The 18,824-nt window shown below is 46.0% G+C and overlaps 1 protein-coding gene across 1 annotated transcript in view; it reads left to right on the forward strand.

Annotated features, from left to right (window-relative positions):
* Positions 1 to 530: 530 nt before the first annotated feature.
* LOC138582848 (general transcription factor II-I repeat domain-containing protein 2A-like) overlaps positions 531 to 18,824 on the forward strand; it is a 343,390-nt gene continuing 325,096 nt past the window's right edge. The window contains exons 1-2 of the mRNA XM_069654534.1: positions 531 to 698; positions 6,865 to 6,957. The gene's annotated coding sequence lies outside the window, so the exon portion shown is untranslated. The remainder of the gene's footprint in view (positions 699 to 6,864; positions 6,958 to 18,824) is intronic.

Genomic DNA, 18,824 nt, shown 5'->3' on the forward strand with positions numbered 1-18,824 from the left:
ACTATTTGATGGATCATCGGTGGGGTCGGCCCGACTGAAACAAGAGAAAGGCTGAGTTTTCAGAGATGGTGTGAAGCACAAAAGAGAAAACCAGTTGGGGGAATAAGAGAAGAGAGAGAAGGGGAAGCTGTTGAAAAAGCAGGCCGAAGACTGCTGATTAAATTAAGAAGTAAAGTCTGAAACCGAAAGAAGAGAGTTCAAAGAGAAGTCAAGAGGGCAAGGAGCCATATTATAAACAAAGGAAAATAAGCAACTAGGATGAGGTAAAAGAGTGGAAAAACAGATTGCTAGTAAAGTACTTTAGCATGAAAGAGATCACGATCATAAGATGTATGAAAAGAGGAGACTGCAGCAGCATCAAAGAGAACATGATCTTTCTTTTCCAGCGCAGTTCCATGTAACCTAAGACTCTGAGAGAACGAGGCTGTGCATCATATGCGTTGCTAGGCAACGCGTGTTTATTTCATAAATAACACCAACATCCGCCGGCTTTGGATGTGGTCGCCGGCGGAAGAGCCGGCGACCACATCCAAAGCCTCTATAAGGCCTGCAGCCCTGTTTGCCTCTGTTCGCACCAGGAGCACTGATCTACGTGCACCACCCAAATAAAAAAACTTGCTTGCTTCCCTGATTGAGAGCCACCCTGCCTGGACTGATCGCTTCCCGAACGCCACCGTTTGAGCTGGCCTGCTACTTATGTAAGTACTTTTACTAACAGCTCCACTACTCTGCCTCTACTGCCTGCGTGATCCATGAGCTTACAACCTTTACCCAATGCTAGCATACGGCATTTCCCCCTCTAAATACAACTATCGCACTATAGTGCACAGACTTGAATATCTACTTCTGAATGCCTCCATGCCACCATCTTACCACGCACTGCTGTTTTCATGCCTTACTGAATTAGCCTACTGCACCCTATTGGATTTGTCTTATGGGACTAGCCTGCCTCACACTGGCGACTATGCTTTTTGGGACTAGCCTACTGAATTGCCCACTGTATTAGCCCACTGTATCTTCCATTAATTTGTCCCACTGTGCCTGACAGTACCAGCCCACTGTGCCTATTTTCAAACTAGCCTGTGTAGCCTTACTGCAGCCCACTGTGTAGCCCTGTTGTAGCCCATTATGCCTATCTCTGAACTAGCCTGTGCAGCCCTATTGTAGCCCACTGTGTAGCCCTGTTGTAGCCCACCGTGCCTATTTGTGAACTTGCTTGTGTAGCCCTGTTGTAGCCCACTGTGCCTTTTTATTAACTAGCCTGTGCAGCCCTATTTTAGCCCACTGTGTATCCCTGATGTAGCCCACCGTGCCTATTTTTTAACTAACCTGTGCAACCCTGTTGTAGCCCACTGCGCCTACTTTGAACTAGCCTATTCTCCACAACTGAACTAACCTACTGCACCTACACTGTACATTGTAACTAAACTGTACTAGCATATGATCCCCACCAGAGCTAGCTCATTGGGCCTAGCCAACTGTGCCTGTTTTGTACCAGTCCACTGTGCCAGAACAAAACTCCAGTAAACCCTGGCTGGACATCGCAGACCTCATATTCGCTAACAACCTGCATTTGGCTGCATCAAACATCAGGCCCAGCACTATCCCTTGCCATCCCAGAGGGCTATTCAATACTAAGGAACGACAGGGACTCGGGTAAAGGAGGAGGAGTAGCCTTTATCGCCAAAACAACCATTGGCCTTAGATTGACCGCTCCGTCCTGCTTCAGGTCTGCTGAACTCCTGTCTGTTAAGTTCCAACTCTCCGCTACACAGACCATCCTTATGCACCTCATATATAGACCTTCAGGGCTCATCTCCTCATTTGAGGAAGAGATATCCAGCGTTCTGACCACTAATACCAAAACAGGATCTCAAGTCATCCTACTAGGGGACTTCAATCTGGGCCTCGGCGATCCTAATGACGCCAATGCACTCTCCCTGGAAAACACTATCTTGCAACTAGGGTTCAAGCACAGGATCACAGCCCCAACACATAACAAAGGTAGAACCCTGGACTGGCTGGCGGACCACAACGGTTCCACCTCCATCCTTAAAAATGATCCAACCACATGGTCAGACCACCATGCCATCTCATTCACCATTCAAGGGAAGACGCAACCGAACACCCCTCCAGCTATTGTCCAGAAAACCCTCGCCAGGAATAACCGCAACATCACCCTGCAGACCCTTTGCCGCCTAATCCACAAAATCCTTGCGCCCGAAAACTACTCCAATTTAGATGTGGACCTCTATAATAAAACACTTGAATCAGCTGTAGATATCATTGCCCCTATGAAACTCACTAAAGCTAAACCAGCAGCCCACTTGAACAAATGGTTCACCCATGAGCTTAAAATCCTACGGAATGCCAAACGAGCAGCAGAAGCCACCTGGAGAAAAACTCCCAACCAGGCCAACAAAACACTATTCACGGTAGCAGCCACCACCTACAAAACCTCTATCCTCAGGGCCAAAAAAGAGACTTATGACAACAGAATTGAGAATGCCACATCTAGAACAAAAGAGCTCTTCATCATCCTCAGGGAACTCGAGTCCCCCTCCACACCTTCAGAAACCTGCGTGAAAGATGCAGACTGGTGTGAGAGGATCCAAAAAGCCCTGGCAGACAAAATCGGCATGCTACAATCCAGAATCGAACAGAAAAAGCTCAGCATAGCCAAAAAAGCAAACCCTTCACCACCTCCTACCTCTAAACTTCCAACATGCCCACCCTTCTCTTTCACCCCGGTGTCAACGAAAGAAGTGGAACGCATCATCAAAAGCCTCAAGACATCCAGGTGCCAAGGGGACTCCTGCCCAGCCCCCATCATCCAGGAAGGCGCCAACGATCTAGCCCCTTTCATTACAGCCCTAATTAACGCATCCTTCAAAACTAGCTCAGTCCCCAGCAGCCTCAAGGAGGCCTGAGTCATGCCCCTTCTAAAAAAACCTAACCTAGACCCTAACAACCCAACTAATTACAGACCACTTACCACCGTCCCCTACATCCTAAAGATTTTAGACAGAGTGGCCTTACTGCAAATCCAGAAGCACCTGGAAGAGAATAACCTCCTGGACCTTAGACAATTTGGCTTTCGACCAAGGCACGGAACAGAAACATCCCTCCTGGACTTAAAAATCCAGATGGACGACTCAAAGGATAAGGGCAATCTAGCCATTTTCCTGCTGCTTGACCTCTCAGCAGCCTTTGACCTCGTCGACCATCAGATCCTCAAAGAACATCTGACAGCCTCAGCTGCTTTCTCTAGCCAGGCGACCGGCTGGGTCCAATCCTTCCTAGCCAACCAAACCACCTGGGTCTTCTCTCTGGGGGCTTCAGCCACCCCATCCCCATCCTCTGTGGCGTCCCATAAGGTTTGTGCCTCTCGCCGACCTTGTACAATATCTTCACAAAGCTATTGTTCGGCCGCCTTGATAACCTGGGTGTCAAATCCACAAATTATGCTGACAATACCCAGGTTCCCATCACCCTATCAGGTTGTTATGAAGAGAACTCCTTACGGATCGACAACCTCTACCTGGAGATCCAAGCCTGGATGGCAGAACACGGTCTGTGCCTCAACGACGAGAAAACAGAGCTCCTTCTCATCGGCTCCCAACCACGGATAAACAAAGTGGACCCCTGTTACACTTCTATCAACATAGATAGTAACCTTATCACTGTGGCCAAAGAAATTAAAACTTTAGGGGTCTATCTAGATTCCACACTCTCGCTCAAAAAACAGGTGAACGCCACAGCCTCCTCCACAGCTTACACAAATAAGCTCATCAATGCCTGCAAATCTTTCCTCTCGCCTTCCAGTTGCATTACTCTAGCCAGAGCGCTAGTGCTTTCAAAAGTTGACTATTGCAACACTCTTTTTCTTGGCACCTCAGAATGCAACCTGAACAAACTGCAGGTACTTCAGAATAATAGTTAGTAGGGAGTTAATTCTGTGGGATCGATCTCTGACGGTTCGCAAATGACCACCCTAGAATAGTTCCAAAACCTAACCTGAAAACTAAATCCAAATGCCTAGCAGCGAGATGGACCTGCCCCCTCAAACTTCCCACAATGTTTGTGAATAACTGTACAAAATAAGATTAAATTTCAGGGGAGTATCTCGCGCTCAAAGCCAGACTTCTCAATGTGACTATTAAGGTAGTTCAAACAAATGTTCCAAATGTCCAAATCGTGTAAAATGTGATGTTTTTATTCTCCAATAATAAGCAAAAAGCCAGCCGACACGTGTTTCGACCCCTGGTCGTTTTCAAGGCCTAAGGTTAATCCAAAAACATAACATGAGCTTCTCTTAGCATTTGTTGAATTTTATAAGCCTCAGTAATTGTCAAATATGCTTCCAAATATGGTGACTGTTAGTCCGTCTTGCTTTCAAATATTGATGCTGTATTGCTTTTAAGCAAATTGAAGACTAAGCTTCAATTTCATAGGATCATTTCTGGTGTGTATTCAGAACAATGCCCTCAGAGCAGCTCTGAGTATCCTGCGGCACTCCCACATCTCCAAAGTTCGACAAGATGCCCACTGGCTCCCCGTTTGTGACAGAATCACCCTCAGATCTCTCGTCATCATCCACAAATGCCTCTCTAATGATGCCTCCAAATACTTGGCAGACAAGTTCAACAAACACACCTCAACCAGACCAACTAGAACGCTGTACTCTCATTGCCTAACCATCCCCGAATTCTCCCTAAAAAAAGCAGGCGGCTCCACCTTCCCTGTCCTAGCTGCCAAGCAATGGAATGCTATACCGCTGAACCTTAGAGCAGAACCTTCTTTCTGGACCTTCAGAGGAAAAGCGAAGTCCTGGTTCGCCAACAAGAACTCCACCTCTGTCTGACACACTAATTAATGCACTCTTTTCCTATGTCTGCCTTTCGACCACCATGTAACCCGGTCAACTGCACTTACTGTTATTATCCTGTTTGTCTATATTCTGCTGTAACCTTCAGTAAGTCTCTGGCGCCCAGTTACCTCAGGGTTCGGCGCGCAGTACAAATAAATAAACTAAACTAAACCAAACTCTCTGAGCTGAGTGCAAGGTGGAATTAAGAAACTTTTGCAGAGGTTTACGTGCTGGAACAAAGGAAGAGAGACTGTCAATAGAGCCCGCTGTAGAAGTAGCATAAGTGAGAAGAAAGCAAGTGGAACCAAGGTGAAGGGAGGAACCGACAACAAGAGAAGGAAGGGAACAATGCACATTAGTAGCAAAAGAAGATGCAGCCTGAGAAAGAGGCAGCAGATTGGGAAAAGAAACAGAAGGACATATATAAGAAACAAATATCCCAAAAAAAGGGGATACAGAAACAGGAAAATCAAAAGTATGGGTGATGAAAATTAAGTCAAAAAAGAGCCAGAGATATGAGAAGGCGGGGTAAATAGTTGAGACAAATGAAGTGTGAATAATAATAAGAAAAGAGCAGGAAGAAAGGTGGAGATTAAAGTCACCAAGAAGAGCCAGAAGGAAAAAGAAGAGACAGTTAAGACTCACTGTCATCACAAAAGGATGCTAAGCATCCAGGAGGTTGGTCGACTGGCAATGCCACCGCCAGTACCTAATGCCAAGGGAGAAAGAGAAAAGGAAGTTGAAAAATTGTTCATAGCTATGATATGATATGTTATGGCATTTATAACGCGTTTGAAGACGTGTTAAGGGAGAAATTCAAGTTTCAGTAAGACTGAAAAATTGTAATTTAAGAAGGGAACAATGATCAAGAGCAAGGCAGGTTTTATTGCACAAGAATGTGCATTCCCGCGGAGCAATTGAGACTGTAGGAGAAAGTGAGGAAGAAATAGGAAGAAAGATGAGATTGTCATGATTCCAACAGCAGCTGGAAAACATAGAAGGATGAGAAGAGAAAGGAAGGATTGGGAGAGAATAAGTCACGATAAAGCAAATGAATGAACAAAATGAAAAGAACAAGTGGTGCCAATAAAGACATCCTGTTCCCATGTGATATAACATGCCTACATAATGGATATGTGACCCCAGCTAGAGCCATAACCATGTCTACCAAACAACTGTGATTGAACAATGTCCATATCACCTTGGTTCGTACATATGTGTTGCACATTCACCCTGTGGCAGGTTGACAAAGCAAGGGGCTTGTGAATTCAGAATTTAATATAATTATGATTTATTTGGAAGGGGGGGGGGGTGATTGGGATAAACTCCTAGGGGTCTAGATATTTATCTACAACAAGTCAGGGTCAGGGTCTCCTTTCTTGGTATTGGTCAGTTAACAGTGTCCGGATGGGTCAAATAATAACGTGTTTGTGTTTACCTATTGTGGTCATACTGGTTTCCCCCAGGCTCTATGAGGTAGAACGCAGTCTTAGGGACATAGCACCTTGCCGTTTCTTGGCTCACAGTTAAAGCCATAGGGGTATAGCGAACCGCTGCTTTTTTGCTCTGGTGATAGTCACAGGGATATATAGCGGCCTGCTGCTTCTTTGCCAACAGTCCTGATTCCGAATAATTGTTTCCCCATAATTACCTCTTGGCACCAACTCTCTCCTCTTTAAGGCATGGGTGTATTCTTACAAGCAATACATACATAAATAAATAAATAATAAATAAATAAGGTTCTCATGATAGTTTTTATGCCATTGAAATAGGTGCACATAATTAGGAATGGTATAGTTTTATTCACAATGTACTAATGAATTGTATGTATATATAGTGTAAATAATAGCTGTGTACTTTATTATGTATTTGTGAAAGGTCTATATAACCATTTGCTACTGACCTTGGATCGGACTTCCAAGTAAAATCTACCTTTCTGTCAAGTGCCAACTGCTGTCCCCTCAACTAACCTTCCCACCTTCTGCTCATTTTAGGACTTAAACCAACACTGATTTCCTCGCCATCACCAAGAATGTCATGGACTCATTTAATCAATGCCAACTTTACCCTGCTTCCCTCATGAAAGAGTAAGTATAGCTCCTAGTTGAAGCAATTGCAGACAACTGCAAAACTTCCATTACAAGAGTGCTAGCAGCCCCGAGCATTTGAATTCTACATCTGCATTGATAAATACACTGTTATCAAAGTTCCTCATAACCACTTCCTATCATTGCAATGTTGACATGAAGAAAGGCAGTGCCCACAATTGCAATCAATTGCGCAGCTGTAACCAAAAGAACATTAAGGTCCCTCTCTCCACATTTCACACAGTCAGTTAACTCTTCATAGGTGTATGCATGCCCTATCTCAAAACCCCTGTGGGGTTTAAATGGGCTGGGAGTCAGCCCTGGCAGTCTCCGCCAACTGTCCTTGAACAGTTGCTCCCTCAGTCCCTGTAACACTCAGGGCGAGCTTAATCACAGTCTGTGAGACCAGTATGGCCGCTGAGAGTGTACAACAGGGACAACTTGAAAGAACTGTGTTAGGCAGAATCCAGTGCAGTTCCCTTAGGGAGCACTACACAAGATTAGGACTACAGGTGAGAGCAATAAATCCCCTTTGGTATCAGTCTGTACCACAAAGATTTAGTTGGTAGCTGTGGCTGAGCAGTCAGACTGATCTCAAGAGGGAGATGAGCAGTATTCAGGGTTTACACAATAGGCCCACTAGAGTATGGAACAAGGAAACACCAAAGCTTTGTATTTAAAAAGTAGATATATATTTATTTTATACACTTCTAATAAAACACATGTATCACAGTCATCAAGCAAGTTAAATTAAGTCAAAGGAAAAATATACACACTCCCAAGTTGAATTGTAGACCAAGTGAACCAGAGTGAAAACTGAGCAAAATGGCACAGTGACAACTACACACAAGGGATCCTCTAACAATTCCTCACAAGGGAGGGAAAACACAAGTTATCTAGAAATAGTTTTTTATACACCCTAGCAACACTTCCCATCAGTTTGTGAACCAGTTGAAAGACTGTGGGCCTCATTACAAGTAAGGCGGTAAGGCAACAACAGCGCCGGTATCGCTACCAGCACCGTTGCTACCGTACCGCCACACTAGGAGTTCTGCTCGCTGGTGCCCTTGTAGCCACCAGGTCTGACCTGGTGGCTGTACCGGCACCTGCGAGCAGAACATGATGGTAGCACTGGTACCGTTATTAATGGTACCGGTGCTACCACCCTCCCCAATCCCATTGAGCCCTATGGGGCTCAAATGGGAATGGGGATGTACCGGGCCCGACACCCGCGAAAGGGCAATTAAGGGAATAACCCGGTAATTGCCCATTTGTGGGTGCCGGACCCGGATGCGAGTTTGGAGGTAGCCTTGCCGGTAAAACTGGCAAGGCTACCTCCAACCTCATAATGAGGCCCTGTGTGTTTTCAAAACTCCGAGCATTTTCAAGTGTGCAGGGACACTCCATGTATCGGGAGGATAGCTCAGCGGCAACGTGCTCGCCTTGGAAGCAAGACGACACGCAGCAACATGGGTTCAATCCCTGGGTCCGCGCTTAGACCCTCTGGGTATTAAGCGCATTAAAAATACCCTATCATACCATATCAAGCACTGCATGGGTAATTTTTATTTTTGGGAAGAACAAAACTGTGCTGTGTGAATCTAACTCTTAGCAAGTGATATTTACCTGTTTATTACAAAAGGGAAACGTGTGTTACCCTGTGGCTGTTTTTGTAACACAGGGAAAGTGGCGTGTGTAAACATTGAAGGAAATTATTAATTGAACCTATACTTTAAATGAATATATATTCTCTCTATACCCTGGCCTGGTTCTTGGCGCAATGTTGGCACAGGTGGAGGGATCTCAGTGGCTCTATATGAGCAATAGATAGGGCTTGCTGAACCCAACATAAATGATATATTGGGGCCATCTTAATTGGGGGTGAAGTGACTTCCTATGTTGAGTGTGGTCTCCCCAATATATATCGTTACAATATGCACTGGCCTTTCTGCTTACTTAATTTATTATAGCACACTACCAGTAAAGTGAGGGCAAACTATGAGTCATATATATTCTTTGGGAGTGAATTGTCCTTTTAGAGTCGGGTGCTGGCTTTCTTTCTTTCCTGCATGCAGTTTGTTAGGGAGAATTCTCATTTTATGGCTAAATTCCCTTACCTATAGAGTCCCCCAGCAGCTTTGCTGAATTTGAAGGGTTTGTTTCTTTTTACCTGCTAAGAGTGAGACTCTTTTTCTCACTCTTAGGCATTTTTGCTATGTGTGTTCTAGGCTATATTTGTGTTTAATGCCTATGGGATCTTTCTCAACCCCTAGGAACCATCTTTATTCACATGTGTTACACAGCACCCTCAGTGCAGTGACACAGGGGCGTCATAGCGACCCCCTAACACGGACTCCATACCCTGGGACTGACTACTGTCTCCCAGGGCATGTAAAGTCCCCATTGACTTTACTAGTCAAATCCTATGAACTAAACCAGTACAACCCATCTTACTATGGAGGAACTGGAAGGGGTTAATAGTTTTTCCCCTATGTTCATTTTCGAGAGGGTACCGTACAGTCCCTCTCTCAAACGTTTCTGGCTGGTGGCAGTGGTTACCATATCATATTTCTTTCTTCACCCCAAAAGCAATGCAAAATCATTCTGCTATTATGGACCCTTACTCACTCTGAGGAAAGAGTGTATATTTTTCAATGGAGAATTACACTGGGTTTCACTTATGCAAAACCCTTCTCTTCCAAACACCAAAACACAGGAATCAGTTATATGCAGCACCCCTCTGTTTCTAGAACAGGTCTAGGGAGTGAGGACAGTTTAGGAATTTCGTTTTGGGGGGGTCATTATGACCCTGCCGGGCCGGTAACAACGGTGCCGGTAGTCTTACTCGACTAGAAGCGTACAAGTTTGCGGGCCGGATGGCATCCCGCCCGCCAGGTCTAAGCTGGCGGGCGAAACAGCAGCCGCTCGCCGACTTCCACGAGCACAGGTAGCACTGGCACCGTTATGAAGGGTGCCAGTGCTACCGTCATCCCCATTCCCACTGAGTCCTATGGGACTCAAATGGGAATGGGGAATACCATTTTTCCAGTGCCTGACTTCCCCGAACGCCGGGGTCATAATACCCCGGTAATTCCAGGAGGCCAGGCACCGGAAAAAGCACGAGTCTGGCGGCCAGCCTGTAGGCTTTACAGGCACGGATACTGCCGGACTCGTAATGAGGGCCAATGTTTAAGGAGTGGTGATAATTGGGAATTTCATGTTGGGACAAAAACACCTTTTGTTTAAAGGCAGGGATTGGGGAAGTGCTAACAGTTGGGAATTTTGTTTTGGGACTAAAACACCTTTTGTTTAAAGGCAAGGTTTGGGAAGTAGTAACAGATGGGTATTTCATTTGGGGACAAATACACCCCGGCTCTTTAGAGAAGTCTGGGGTTGACAGGATAAATAAATGCACCCAATTACTTTAATGACAATGGGCCTCATTACAACGAAGGGGGTAGAGGGTTATCCCTCTACCGCCTCATTACGAGGTCTGCTCGTGGGTCCCGCTAAGGACGTCTGGTAAACCAGGCGTCCTTAGCGGGACCCGCTAGCAGACCAGGATGCTAACAACGGGCCTGTCATTAACGGGCCTGTTGTAAGCATCCTCCCCATTCCCATTGAGCCCTATTGGGGCTCAATGGGAATGGGGATGTACCGGGTCTGGGTCCCAAGAATGGGAATTACCAGGCCAGCCAAAGTCAGCATGGCCCGGTAATTCCCTATTTCAGGAACCCGGTACCCGGTACCCAGTACCCGGTATGGGGGTAGCCATGCCGCTTTTAGCGGCATGGCTACCTCCATACTTGTAATGAGGCCCAATAACTTACTTTCTGCTAGAGAAGAGGGCGGAGGATTCAAACTCCTCCGAGCTCCCCCCTGTATCAATCTATTTGGGAGCTAATTAAATACATATTCAGTCAAATATACTTAGGCTCTATACAATTTGCACCCCCACCCACTATTAAGGGAAAGTATTAAGGCAGGCACGTCCCCCGCACATTTGTTGTCATTTGGATCAATCTACTTATATTGGATACCCCTGTTTCTGGGCACCCAGGAAAGACAGCAGGGCTCCTCTTTAGGACAGCACAGGGTCTGGTCACTTCAGTCAGAGATCGTCACCAGCTTTCATCCCTCATATGGCTCTCCTTAAACACAGGGCCCAGTCAGCTTTTGCTTTCCCAGTTTCTCCCATGCAAAGTTAAGGTTCCATCCATTTTAGGTCTCTACACCCAAGTAAGGTCAGGCAGCTGTCTCAGGATACCCCAGGTGGATTAAGGTCAATTCTCCTTCAAGAATATTAGCAGCTCTCCCTCCAAGATGGTTTTTGTCATGGGTACCAGGCAGGTAGTTGGGACAAGCTGGGTGGAGGCTTGGCAGGCCTGGCATAGGCACACAAAAAAAAACATTGCAGATATCTCCTTTTAATTCCTTCCTAGTGTTTGTAGTAACTTCCTGGTTACCACTTCCTGTTTCCAAACAGGAAGTGCATGACAATTCATGAGCTCTCTAGTGTTTGGGTGTGGCTGGCTATATAAGCCACACCCAAGATTCTTCCAGTGCTTCGTGTTGCTTACTGTGAACTGCATCAGCAACACACTTGCCGTGCTCTGGATCAGCCAGCTTCTGCTTACCTGCTCTGGATCCTCCTGCTTCTGCTTACCTACTCCGGATCATCCTCCTTCTGCTTACCTGCTCCTGATCCTCCTGCTTCTGCTTACCTGCCATGAGACTGGTGTTACCTCAACATATGCGTATACATCCCGTATTTCACGTGTCACTATTAAAACCAGCACACTAAGATACCCGAACTTTCACACCTCCTGCACCCATACAAGTGGGTGAAGAAGCACCATAATATGAGGTAAAGAACATATTAGATTCCAAACTAGTACAAAAGACCCTGTATTACTTGATTGACTGGGAGGGGTACGGACCCCAGGAAAGATCATGGGAACCCAGCACACACGTGCATGCGAAAATTCCATCGGGACCATCCTGAGAAACCAAAGCCCACACACACACCATTGCGAGGGGTCTTGAGGGAGAAGACTGTCATGGGTACCAGGCAGGTAGTTGGGGCAAGCTGGATGGAGGCTTGGCAGGCCTGGCATAGGCACACAAAAAAACCATTGCAGATATCTCCTTTTAATTCCTTCCTAGTGTTTGTAGTAACTTCCTGGTTACCACTTCCTGTTGCCAAACAGGAAGTGCATCACAATTCATGAGCTTTCTAGTGTTTGGGTGTGGCTGGCTATATAAGCCACACCCAAGATTCTTCCAGTGCTTCGTGTTGCTTACTGTGAGCTGCATCCGCAACACACTTGCCGTGCTCTGGATCAGTGAGCTTCTGCTTACCTGCTCCGGATCCTCCTGCTTCTGCTTACCTACTCCGGATCATCCTACTTCTGCTTACCTGCTCCGGATCCTCCTGCTTCTGCTTACCTGCTCCGGATCATTCTGCTTCTGCTTCCTGCTCCAGAGGAACCTTCGTGCTTTCTCCACGTCACAGCAGTCTCCGGTCAAGAGGGGACTTCTACACCGGCACCTGTAAGAACAAAGAAGAACTGCGTTAGCACGCGCACTTCAGTAACGCTAAGCATACTCACAGAATCTTCCCGCGATGCTGAATCCAGGTCAGTTGTACGAGCGCAAAACCCCTGCAAAAGAAAAAAGAGACATTATTCATTGCGCTCGCCCAAATAACGCGGAGACTTATTTCACTGCGCTCTCTCTCATAACGCGGAGCATACTTACCAAAGCCTCCATGCATACTTACCAGACCACCAAGTCTCCAGTAGCACTGAACCCGGACTGGAGGCGCTAATATCACATAATCCACTCCTGCAAGGGAAAGGGAGAGTCATTACCAGGCGTGCTCGAATTTAGGCCGCTGCACATACCTACCAGCAGCTGACTTCTACATGCAGAGCTACTCACCCACAAAATACATTGACAAACAAAGACAATACAGACAATTCAGGACACTCAACATCCTCCGCGCAACCTTCACTTGTGGAAAGGACTTTTTAGCCAGTGAAGAAACTGGCGCCTTGAACACTCAGCCTCGCTGTGAAGGCATATAACAGCGCGTGGCATCTGAACTCAGCCAACAGACATTGGCATTATTCATATAAGTGAATCGCGCCCCTGCAAATGCAGGATGGAGTGCACACCCTACTAAAAATCAAGGTAAACCGTTAGGAGACATCACAGCACACAGTAAAGAGAAGGTAAGGGCCCAGGGGAATCAGGTGAATTCAAGTCTGAGTGTAAATCTTGTATTTAACAGGTATCCCTCCAGGTGAAACAGGGGAAGTGAGAACTCGGGGTCAAGGGAGGCTCATCCATCGCTCCTGCAGAGACACAGGTGAGTGTGACAGTTTTAGGCAGGATTTTCTTCTGTGTCTCTCTCTCCATAGAGCAAGTACTTTTTAATGCCTAAGTCCATCCCACCAAATATTAAGATGAGGTGCCAACTTATCAGCCTTGAATTTTCATTGGACCTCTACAGTTCTCTCCTACCCCCAAGGTTCATCCCCTCTGGGCCGATAGGCCCTTGGAGTTCTATGATTGAAGTGAAGTGAAGATGTACACCTGTAATTTGATTTTTGTTTAACCTGACAGCTTTTTCACTAAAGAAATATGCCATAATATATAGCTATTAATGTTCTCCTAACCATGACAGATAGGTGAAGCTTACTCGTTTCAGCACGTTACTGCACGTGCAAGCTAGGCTTTTTTGCCCTTTATACAAAAACGAACATAGTTGGGAATGTGAAATTTCCTAATCATATATCTAATTTAATAAGCCATTAGCGACCCATTTTTCAGATTTATAACATTTTTGGGGAAGTTAGAAAATCTTTGAGGATAACACAGGGTTCTAAAAAGTCGAATTCAGATACAAATGGCACCATCGCCTTGACAACAGCTTTAAAATGAGATCTGCCACAACCCCCGTAAGTATCACAGTCTAAAGGTTATTGAATAAAATGACATTAGTAATGTAAGTCAATGGCCATATATTTATACATAGGTTTGCTCAGTTTCATTTCTCCATTTCCTTGAACCACGTCTGTGTCCCAGTCACTATTCTGTTGATTTAGCCTGCAATAACATTATTAATCACTCTAGTGAATTCAAAGCTGAAGCTAATGGACACTGCAGAAATTGTATCTCTGTCACCACATGGTTTCTGACATCATGAGGCTGTGCTGGCATTTACCATTTTGTCCTGGTAATCTTGAATTGACCACAATTCAGATCCAATAGTCTATATTTGTAAGCATTGCACCCACCCAGGCTGGTTCTGTGATATGATATGATAAGTCATTTATAACACGCCTGTGCACAGGTGTTTCTAGGCGCGTCAAGACAATGAAGGGAAGACCGAAGGAGGACAAAACAACAATCTTACTAGGCCTTGTGCCATTCAGATCAGGCAAGTGCGGGGGGACAGATGGGGAGTAGTGCCGGGTGGTGGGGGGGAGTGCAATGGAAAGCGTACATCCTGCCAGGGAGGTGACTCATAAGTGCAGGGAGTCCGGGGACTGTAGGGTTGTAGATACAGTCCCTAAGTGGTTGGGAAGCCCAGAGGCAGTGCAAGAGTAACTGGTTGTGCAGGAGTCTGGTCCTGTAAGTGCAGTGGTTGTCCAGGTAACCAGATTTCACAGCAGACAGTTGCAAGTGAGAGGGAGAAAGAACGCAGAAGTGAAAAGGACGGTCTTGAGTTTCTTCGGGAACCCTAGGTGGCCCTGCTCACATTTGAGAGAAGCAGGGAGTATGTTCCAGATGGAGGCCCCAGCCAAGCACAGAGATGTACCCCCCACTCTGTCTGGAGAAGCGTCTGACCCTCAGAGAGTTGGAGAGTTGGAGATGGATGAGCAGAGGGCTCGAGAACGAAGATTCTTAGGAAGAGGAAGTTTGATGTAGTGTGGTCACCAGCCCCAGAAAGCCTTGTGGACGATGCAGAGGGTCTTGAACTTGATCCTTGCAGCCACAGGGAGCCAGTGAGAAAAGTTCAGGGCTGGAGAGATACGATCCCTGGGATTGAGGCCAAGGACAAGTCTTGCAGTCGTGTTCTGGATTAGTTGTAAAGGGCGAAGAGTAGAGGCAGGCAGATTTAGAAAGAGGCGGTTGCTGTAGTCCACCAGCCTTGAGAGAACCGGGACTCTGGAGACAGTGAGCATCTGGGGGAATGTGAGAAAATGAAGAACACCTCTGAGACGTCACAGATGTGAGGAGAGAAGGAGAGGGTGGAGTCGAAGATGACACCAAGGTTGTAAGCCTCACGGGAAGGTGTAGGTGCAGGGCCCAGGGTGGAGCAAACCCATTGTAAATACCTAGTAAGCATGACCCTCAAAGGGATCTCCCGTCCTGATAAGGAGACAAGCAGACTTGCAATGGGGGAAGTCACTTGCGAGATTTGCCTAGCAACCTAAAATAATGCATGTTTTTCTTGGGCTCAGAAGAGATTTACATGTTGCCTCTGAAAATAAAATAGCCTTCTCAATTTGTCGCATTAGTTTTCATTGTGTAGCCTTTATTCCTTTTAACCACTGGCATCTTTCTGTTATTGATCAATGCACTTTTGAATTAGTGTATTTTCTTCTTGCTTTGCACAGCATTGGTTTATCAATGGGGCAACATAAAACTACACCCTGCTGTTCATTATGTCATTTACCATGTGTATTTTCACCCTTAGCTTTAACTCCATGTATTTGTGACTTCAGCTGCGAATTGCACACGCCTTCCCATTCAACATGATGTCCGTGTATGTGTTGCTTAATGTTCAGGGTGCACAACATTTTGATGTGTGGCAGTTTCAATGACAAATGCCACTTTTTGTCTCTCAACCAACAATGTGCCTTTTCTATCTTCACATATTCCTTGTGTCAACTGCAGAAATACCTGTATTTGGATTTGCAAGGCACATTTAGAAGTATTGAAGATTTAAGGAAGGCTTTTCATTCACCATTGTGCCTTGTCATAAGAACAATGCATTTCAAATTAGAGGCCTAACATGGGCTTTCATTTTGAGTGCTGGGTATGTCATTAAACCCCACAAAAGTATGTGCCCAGAAGGGTTGCAGGCTTGAATCACTGTCACAGGTATATCATATATTAACAATGTTGATTATTATGTTCCCAAAATGCCCTTGCAGAGGTTAATAGTACAGATTATCACAGGGCAGGCAAATAGCAGTGGAGCTCAAACCCTAAAAGAGCACTTAAAAAAGCATGAGTACACTAGGCCTGGGTGATTTATTTACAGAATGAAAGTGATTTACTCCCGGATTGACTTGTTAAAATCCTGAGGCAGAAAGTGATTTATTTACAGACAACGTTTTTTTTGGAAACTGGACCAGAGGGAGCTTTATTGAAGACTGTATGCAAACAAGACCACCTAGCTAAAACAATGCTAGATGGCCCTAAGTGTATGTTTGCAGGGCCTCATGGTCTGTTGTTTGTTTGCAGAAGGTGGCCCTTGCCTAAGTCACCTGCCCCTCCTAGAGGCAATACCCATCACAATTCGGCTACATCTCCTTTTCAGAGCTCCGCCTCCTCCATTTCGTATCCAGAACACACCCACAGCCCAACTGCTCTTCGACATAAACTGAAATTGAGGTAATGCTGTTTCCGCAGCATTGTAGTGCCTACCAGAAACCCATCTATGCAGCAGTGCCATGCCAGACATCATATAGCGCTATGGGGTACACCCATAGCGATTTAGCACTTAATAAATGTCCTTATGAAATCACATACCATTAATAAGTGACAAAAATGGCAATAATTAGAACCCGCACTTTTTTTCACCAAGGAGTTTGATGAAATCTTTATTCTCCCTGCAAAAAGCCGTGTATTGGCAGTATCATTCGCAAATTAAAGACAATGATCCAGTTTGAGTGAAATGTTATGTAATAACATTTACCTTAAAAAGGAGACAGAGGGAGAAATCTGAAACTGTGCTATCTCTCTTGCAGGTGGCCACCCGGGAGAGACCTTCAAGCCTGCACTGCGCCATAATAAAGACGCAGACTCAGGACGTCATTCGTGCATTCCCCATAACTGTTCCCCTGACATCACCTCTGTTCCGGCCCGCTCCCCGGTCCTGCCTCCAACACAACACTAGACCGTCCAACACCCGATGCAAAAACCCCCCTATAATTAAAAAATATGTTTGTCACTCACTTTTCCCCATTTCTTCAATAAGTCTCCTCGGCCTCATCCTGGCCCTCTGAGGTCTTTCATATCTCAACTCTGGCAGTTCCGATCTATTCATTTGCTCAGAACCAGCTCGGTCAGCCCAGTTTGAGTCTTCTCCGTCCTGGTACACCTCTGCTTCCAGCCGGCAGTTGTCAGTTTCCTGAAGTGAGAAGAGTTCCCGGTCACGTAACGCTGATCCCCTTCTGCAGTTATGGAACCCTTCTTCCCAGTTATTATCAAAGTATCCTCATGGAAGCTAGTAGTGTGTTTGCTGATATGAAGTTGTTTTACTACCATCACATCTCCACATCTCCTCAGACTAATTGAACTTCCTTTGCACTTCGCTTGAAGTCAGCATTCGGTTAAATTTGTTCTTGTGCAGCGTCATCACAAGCCCTCATGGTGTCGTATCCCGCATATTTCTTTGACTGGGGTGATGCTGTATCGGAATGCGGATGCGTCTGGCAAACATTACTTCCACACAACATTTTCCTGTGGAGTTGGGTGGCGTTCTCCCATAGTCATGTAGTAGCTGATGAAGCACCTGTTCATAGGATTGTCCCATCAAATGAGACACCTGGAGTGACCTCTTCAGATAGACCATGAATCTTTTGATTGTCTCATTTGCCTGCGGCCATAGTGGGGTTACTTTCCTGTGAAGTAATCCCATGTACTCCGCAAATGTCCTTAAGTCTTGGCTTATAAATGGATGCCCAGTATCCAACTTCACCTTTCTGGGAATGCCATAAACTGTGAATATCCTATCCAGGGCTGCTATAACATGGTGCACCGCAGTGGACGCCACAATCTGTGCTTCTGGGAATCGGAAATATTCATCCATCACGGCTAGCACACCCCCCCCCCTCAATGAGCAAGAAGAAGTCAACGGCCACTTCCTACCACACCCCTTCTGGCAGGTCTGTCATTTGGAGCGGTTCAGGGTGTCTTTCCGGAGTGATAAGGCAGCATGTAGGACATTCCCTGAGTAGCTTCTCAACCAACCACACCTTCTGCCGTAGCATTCTCTTAGTTGACACAGTCCCTCGGTATCCCTCATGAGCCAACTTCACCACTTCTCGCCACAGAGACGCGGGTTCTACCAGCTTGCTTCCCTTAATCAAGAGTGTCTCATCCGATGCAGCCAACTCGTCCTTTACCAGTAGAAGGTTGTCCACGTCCTGCTTAACCTCATCAGACTCTTGTCGATCCCTCTCCTTTGCTATTTTCCACCTTCCCGACTGGAGACCTTCAATGATGATTTGCACTGCCACATCTTTTTCCGCCTCTTGAGCATTTTTTACGGGATCCACCCCTTGCGGTATTGCTTATTGCACGACATATCTGATGTACATTCTGCCACTGATGGTTCCGGTGATTCAGCCTTTTTGTGGGTGTCGGGACAAGAAGTCAGACGGATTCTCCTCTTTGCCTGGCTGGTCTGCATAGTCTTGCAGACGAAGACCCCATTGAGCTATGCAAGGTGGCATTTTTGCTTGGGGGTTACAATAAAGAAACAGTAATGCCTGGAGGTCTGTGACAATTGTAAACAGCTTCCCATAAAGGACCAAGTGAAAATGATCACAGGCCCAGAGCAGCGGCAGACTCTCTTTCTCGGCCTGTGAGTATGCTTGTTCCATCTTTGACAGCCTTCTACT

This window comes from Ambystoma mexicanum, chromosome 3q (genome assembly GCF_040938575.1).
Source record: "Ambystoma mexicanum isolate Mex_15411 chromosome 3q, UKY_AmexF1_1, whole genome shotgun sequence".
NCBI lineage: Eukaryota > Metazoa > Chordata > Amphibia > Caudata > Ambystomatidae > Ambystoma > Ambystoma mexicanum.